Source organism: Chaetodon auriga, chromosome 8 (assembly GCF_051107435.1).
Source record: "Chaetodon auriga isolate fChaAug3 chromosome 8, fChaAug3.hap1, whole genome shotgun sequence".
In the NCBI taxonomy this organism is placed as follows: domain Eukaryota; kingdom Metazoa; phylum Chordata; class Actinopteri; order Chaetodontiformes; family Chaetodontidae; genus Chaetodon; species Chaetodon auriga.
Window position 1 is genome coordinate 27,544,451 of NC_135081.1, and position 7,478 is coordinate 27,551,928.

Here is a 7,478-nt window from a genome sequence, read left to right on the forward strand (position 1 = left end):
GAAACATACAATAAAAAATGTCAGGTCATTTAAGGTCATGTGCCACAAGTCAAAGTCAAGTTGGGTCTTTTATCAGTTTTTGTCAAGCAAGTCACAAGTCCTCAAATTTGGGACTCGAGTCAAGTCAAGAGACTTGAGTCCGCCACCTTTGCTTTGGACCTTTAGCTCTGCAAACATGAGTAAAAACAGGAGTAAAAAACTATTATTCCACTTAACTCTGTTTTAGACTGAAGCTCAATGAGAAAGAGAACTTTAAGAACATAAAGGACAAACAATGTGTAGCAGTTAGCATTAAAGGCGCTGGAGCGCTGGAGGACAGCAGTGAATACATGAAGCACCCTGTAGCTTCTTTAAGTGCAATTTAATGTCAGAGCAGAAAGAGCAGGAAGGCTCCTGCTGGGCCTGAACGAGCGCCAAAGAGTCCAGCGATCTGTATCGGAGCGAACGTAAGAGGTTTGGCATTTTCCAGGTGCCGCAGATCAATCTGCTCCTCAGGAGGGACGGTGAAATCAGGTTTTACACAGGTGACTTCACGCTGGGCGGCTTCAATCTGCTCCGGGTGTGTTTGGATCAGCGGCCTGGCGATGCAGGTGGAGATGCTGTCATACAGACTGTCAGCACAAGGCAAATTCAACAGGGTGGAAAAATCATTCACACGAGCCTCCAAGTCTGAGTGACACGTACAAACATGCTGAAGAAACAGCAGATCTTCATGAGAGCTGCTGATTAAACTTTGTTAAAACTATGAATGTTTCTGCTTATGACAGCAAAGTGCTGGAGGAGGAGACAGGAAGTGACATCACGACTTAAACTCTCTGTAACAACCGGACACTAAGAGCTGAGTCACAGTTCATTCAACTGAAGGGTTTTTGTCCGCTAAACATGACCCTGTCATTTTTGGACAGAACGATGCCTCACCTTCAGTTTGACCCCGCAAAGGCAGGAAGTTTCCCATTGGTCAGTTCAAACAGTGCTAAAATCTGCTTCACTGCCATTGGCAGATCCATCGACCGCAAGAGTGCTGCTCAAATGTGCAAACAATTAGTTGAAAAGACGAACAGGGGACTTCCTTTTTTTATCATAATGGCAGTTTTAGCCGAGCCCACAAGCAGAACGAGAGGCAGGTATCGGTGCAAAGGAAGGCGGGCTATTGAGATCAATATGAAACACGCTATTCGGACGAGCCGAGCCGAGTTCACAGGGACGAATGGCAGACAGAGCTGGCGGCCTCACGGCAGGAGATGCAGGTGGTGTGTGGCTCAGGTTTTCTAAGGCGGCGAGACAAAAAGACTCGAAGCAAAAATCACAATTTGATCCAAAGAGAGCCGAGATAAAACACCACAAACGACAACCAGCAATCTGCAAAGACTGGAGAGAACAAACAGGGTTTAAATCCTGCGCAGGTGATCAGTGACGAGCCGCAGGTGTGCAGGTGGGTTGGCTGGAGCTGTACTGACACACTGCCAAATCCTGACATTTAGTTTTTAATTATGTCTCCCAGGAGCTTGAATCTCAATAAAGTTCAGCTGATATGAAACTAAAGTTAAATCGATAATGATGGAATTTGATTTCGTCCATTTGTAAATTGTTGAATTAAAAAACTGTCTGTCAGTCAGCTGATTGATTGATGGGAGACTCAGCAGGACGAGTTAAGAGATCTCAGGAAAGAGTCTGGAAGCAGCAGGACTCAAACACAAACCTTTTCCTTTTTCCTGCTGGTTTGATTCCAGCAGCTCACCTGATGAAACCTGCTCCTGGTTCATGTCGCACTGAAATTATTCATGGCTGCAGCAGTCTGCAGAATATGGAAATACGGACAAAAGGACCAGCTGCACTTCGAGAGGAGGCCGTGTGATTATCTGGAGTTAATTCACGAAGTTCTGTTGCCACAGAGAAGAGCCAAGTTTCCCCTTCAGGTGGTCAGCTCACTGCTCCGTGACCCATTCTTTCTGCATGTTAACTGGGCCGAAACTGGAGGTTCATGTGCAGATGTGGTGCATTCAAAACATGGGGGGGGGGGGGGGGGTCACCTGTTTGCTAACGTTGTATATTGATGTATGTGGATCTCATGTTTCTGTCACATCCAGCAGCAGAATGAAGCAGCGTGATGTGACGTTTCAACACGCTCAGCAGCTCTTTTCAGTCAGATTCAGTCAAAAACACACGAGGCGTTCAGGGACTGACTGTGCTGCTGGATGTTCTGTCTCAAGGGCTCTGGCTGCAGGTGTTTGTCCTGCTTTACAACCCTCTCAAGAGGGTTTTCATTTGCCATCTCAGTAAATGGAGGTGAATGAGTGGAGGTCTCTGAATGAAGTGGAGAGGAGAGGTGGGTCTCTGTGGCAACAGAACAAATCCAGTTTATTGGTTTCTTTCATCGCCTCATCAGCTTTAATGTTTCCTCCTGGTGGATGTATGAGAGGGTTTTTTTGTCCTTATTAGCATGTGGCTCCATTACTTGGTGTCAGCCGGATTCCTGATCCATCAGGTTCCATTAAAAACCTTTATGAGCCACGATTGGGTGCAGCCTATCACCTGAAGAGAGAAGTGGATTTCTCATGAAGGAAACAGACCTAAAGATGAGAAATTCATGGTTTACTTGAGAGCTTCCAGTTTAGTCTAGTTGTGGGTTGCTGCTGTGGAAACTCCTGCTCTCCACAGGATGAACCTCAGAACAAACTGTGCTTGTGCAGCAGTGTTTGTTCTGTCCAACACTCTTAACGTGATGTGATGAGCTCTGCGGCCTCGAGGGTGCGTCGTGCAGCTGTAGTCTGTCTTACACGGTCTTTTAATATTTCCCTCTAAAAAAATGAATTTTCTTCTCAACATCTCACATGTAGACAGAAAAGAGACAAACATACGGAATCACTGAACGACAGCTCACTGCTGACAAACTGTGTTTAAATGTACGAGTTCATGATGATGTTGTTGTTTCTGCTTCCTGTTCGTACAGCAGAGTACGAATGTCTGTAATAACCTGCACTCAGCTTTTTATTTATAGCCTACCTGTTGATGCTCCGTGGTTCACAGTGTTATTACGTGTTTTGAAGAAGCACAAAGAGTGAAAATGATTGTGGGAAAAGCTGCAGCATCAAAGGCGCACAGAAAACAGCCCCTTATCTAACCAATTAAACTGATGCGTGCGTCAGCTAAGACCGAAAATCCTCGCTCGGCTATCGGGTGACGTTTCAGAGGGTTCAATTAAAATCGTTGCCCTCCTAAGCTTCTTATCTTATGACAAACCTGGAAAAAAGAAGCCGGAAAGCCGAGTTAATTTGTCACAATTATGGATAATAAGTTTCAGACGGCTCAGTGAGAAGAGACAGGACAAAAGACAGAAGACACGAAATGTTCCAAATGTGCAAACCTGTGCTGCTGTTTCCTCAAACAGAGAACAAGCTGTGAGTCGACGGCAGTAAGTAACAGAAGCACCGTACGTCGAGCCAGTGTTTGTCAAACTGAATGACGTCACTGTGCTCACACGGTTCTGATTGGAGAGGAGTCTCTCCCCTGTCCTCTGGCATTTTATTCACCATCTCATTAACTCATTAGCTCATTAATCTCTAACGAGACAAAAGGTTCATACAGTTTATCCAAAAGACGTATTTGTACCATCGACTTCTTGGCCAGGAGGTCAAACTGGGATCGTCCCACCAACACGCTGGTATGGACCTCTTCTCTGAGTACACGTTAGAATGTTTATACTCTTTAGGTCAATGGGAGTTACACTGGGAGCCACACACACACACACACACACACACACACACACACACACACCACCGCCTCCATCAAAGCTCATGTAATTCCAGCTCCTTTGTGCAGCAGCGTCAGCCATTAGTGACCAGCGCGCCTCTAATGTTTACTAATGCAGCTCTCATCACCAACAACAACATGAAGGGAGGCTGAAGGCGGAGGATGAGGATGAGGATGAGGATGAGGGGGTGGAGGAGGAACGCTGTATGTGTGGTGTTCACAGCTCAAGGCTGTCAGCTGTTGATGGTGCCTGTATGGATGCGTACCGACGACAGAAACATATATACACATGACTCAGTAAATTGAGTGCACTGTGGCTCCTCTTCTCTCGTTTGTCCTCTTGCACACTGCCGTCATCAGAGCTGCTCTGTTTCTCATACTTTTTTCCATTTGTTGCCTCTTCCTTTCACTCCCGGCCTCCGAACATGATGATCTGTAATGTCAGTGATGCAGCGAGCGACGCCTTCTCGGCTCCATCAGCAGAGTTAAGCTGCAGTTAAATGTCTGAAATTGTAAACAGAAGAAGAGTTTACTTTGTTCAAATTAACCTGTTTAAAGTGTCTTTTCCTCCGTCTTGACTTCGTGGTTTCTGTTTTCTCACTGGAGTCAGGCAGAGTGAGCCGGCACCCATGGGGAACGATGGGACCAATGATTGGAAGCTTCGGAGCGTCTGTCGAGTAAAAGTGGACACATGGTTGCTCACAGGAAGGTATATGTGAATGATTGTATTTTATTTGCACATCATCACAGTATGGCCATATAATCCTCATTATTGTGTGTTAGTTCATCTCAAAGGTGAAATGCCTGCTGCGTCAAAAGGAGCTGACTTACAGCAACAATACATCCTCCATGCTGAGGCATTATCGAGCACTGCGTGAGCATGCTCAACCTGCCAGCAGACCAGACAACAGCCACAGTACCTGATGGTCCTCTCAGTCTTGTCATGTGTTTGGCAGGAAGCTTGTGGTATACTTTGGGACAAGCGCTGCAGCGAGAGAAAGGCTGGTCCAAGTACAGCAGCAGATGGGGAGACCAAGGCTTAAGTTGCTCACAGAGGTTGACACTCGCTGGAACAGCACTTCTCTGATGTTGGAGAGGCTTTTCCAGCTGAGAGTGGAGCCCAGTGGGGGTGGCCCTTCTCTCCTTGAGGACAGATGTGAAGTTCCCTTGTGCACCGGTTGTTTTGGACTTAAAGTGTTCTTATCCAGTATGCTCTGTCCTCCTCAGGTGGGCAAGGTGACGGTCGCTTCAACGGTCAGTTCGAGACCTACGCTATCTGCGGCGCCATCCTCAGAACGTTGAGCCTCAGCTGGATTTGTGGTTCATTGTATTTCGCCTGCTGTCACAGAAACACAGCAGAGCCGACAGTTTGGTTGTCGTCATGATGAGGCTTGTTTCAGAGCATTATTCACACCTGCAGGCTCACAGTGAAGTCTGGTGATTAAAGTCGTGATATAAAGCCTTTAGCTGTCTGCCCTGTGTGTGTGTGTGTGTGTGTGTGTATATGTGTGTGTGTGTGTGTGTGTGTTAAACCAAACGTGTAGATTAAACATTTTCAGGCAAGTTTCTGACTTGTTTTTGTTCACATTAAATGATCAGAGTGACAAATGTGCAACTCCTGTTTTTTGTCTGCAGGCGCTTTTCTAGCGCTTTTTTTCTAAGAGCCTCCAATTGGAAGGGGATGATAAAGGAAACGTGAATTGTATTTGTATTTTTCTTTTTTTTTTAAGTAGTTTGTCGAACAGAATCGTTGAATGACCAGTTTGTTCTTGTAGACATGAAAATAATTTAGAAGCATGCAGGAATAAGACTGACCAACAGTCACAACTGCAGCTTGTGTGCTTGTTTGTATGGACGTGAGCACAGCGTTACGCAGGCTTTTCTGTGATGTCGGAGAGTAATGATGTATAAGTATACGTCTCGTCATGTGTCATGAATGTTAAATGTGACCAAGCTACAGGTTTTTTCTGAAATGTCTGGTGTTTTCGTGATGGTTGGAAAAGCTCTTTAATGCTGGGACACTTCAATAGAACAGTCGGCCATGACGGCGAGCCAGCGGTCTGAACCTGAAGCAGCTAAACGCCTTCAGCCTTCGTTCCTTTTCTTTTTGTACCTTCCCCCGACTGCTACATGTCAGATTGTCTTTAGTGGATTTTTTTCCCACCTGTAAATGAAGAAATCTTCTCTCCTTAAAGTTGAGCAGCTGATTTGAGACGATTCTTAACATAAACTGGGTTTACATTAGAAATCAATGATAATGAGATTATCAATGTGCAGCTGAAGATAAAAGGATAAACAACAGAGTGGGAAACGCTAACAAGATGTATCCCTGTTCCATAGAGGAACTCCAACCCTGGATCATACAGGTGTTGTTATTTTGATGATGTTTATCAATAAAATTATTTATTGATAAACATTTGACAAGTAATATTAGATTCCATTGCATTGTCATGTTACATAGCCACAATACACTAAACAAAAATACACCTTATTGATATGAATGAATACATGAACGACTTCTGTGTCTGTTGTCCTCTTGTCTCTGGTCTCTTTAGATCATTGTGTCTCTGTGTCTGTTGTCCTCTTGTCTCTGGTCTTTAGATCATTGTGTCTCTGTGTCTGTTGTCCTCTTGTCTCTGGTCTTTAGATCATTGTGTCTCTGTGTCTGTTGTCCTCTTGTCTCTTTAGATCATTGTGTCTCTGTGTCTGTTGTCCTCTTGTCTCTGGTCTTTAGATCATTGTGTCTCCGTGTCTGTTGTCCTCTTGTCTCTTTAGATCATCTTTAGATCATTGTGTCTCCTCATTCATGTCTCAGCAGGATGTTCCTGTTCCCTCTGAGGTATTATGAAGGTATTATGAAAACAAAGCACTCAATCTGTGCAGTACTTGAGTAAATGTACTTAGTTACGTTGTACCACTGAAGCTTTTATGGTTGTTTGCTTTGCAGGAACTTCTGTATCAGTCAAGGCTGGTGAAGCTGAAGGCTTTCAGAAAAATACTGTTTTCTAGACGTAGCTGTTATTATTTCTTCCTTTAGTACTTTAAGTATCAAAAATAAAAATACTTTTTAAGCAGCAGAATACCCTCCGTCATTGTAATGCTATTGCATCATATCAGTGCTATATTAACCAACACATCACTCTAGAAAGTCATTTGAGGATTTGTGGGTAAACTTTTATCTTAAGCTGTCAGATAAAAATAGTGGAGCAGAAGTATAAAGTAGCTTAATATGGAAATACTCAAGCAAAGTACAAATATATCAAATTTGTACTTGAGTGAATGTATTTAGTTACTTCCGCTACCATAAATGTATACAAAGCGCGTGTCAGTCGGCCTGCGGTGGACTCCTTCTTCTTCTAATGGAAAACACTCGATGAAGGCAGTTTAAAGTGAAAGCAGCACCTGGTGAGGTGAAGAAGTGTCTCTGACTGTAGTTACTCATGACGGAGCAGATATGGCCTAATTAAGCCTAATTAATGACTTGTGCTCTGTCCACAGTATGAAGCTGGAGGGTCTGCTGATGTGAACAGCGAGGCTCTCTGGGTCGGAGTTGGTAATTGCAGGTCTCTGTGCCGATGCTGACAGTTTGAAACAGATTGTGGGAACGAGGCTTAATTAAGGCCTAACGAGGCACCTGTCATGTCACCGGAAAGACGTCACGCGTGAATGACCCTGCGTTCGCCACCGACTGCCTGAAAGTTCAAACCTGACATCTGTAAGCCCTGATG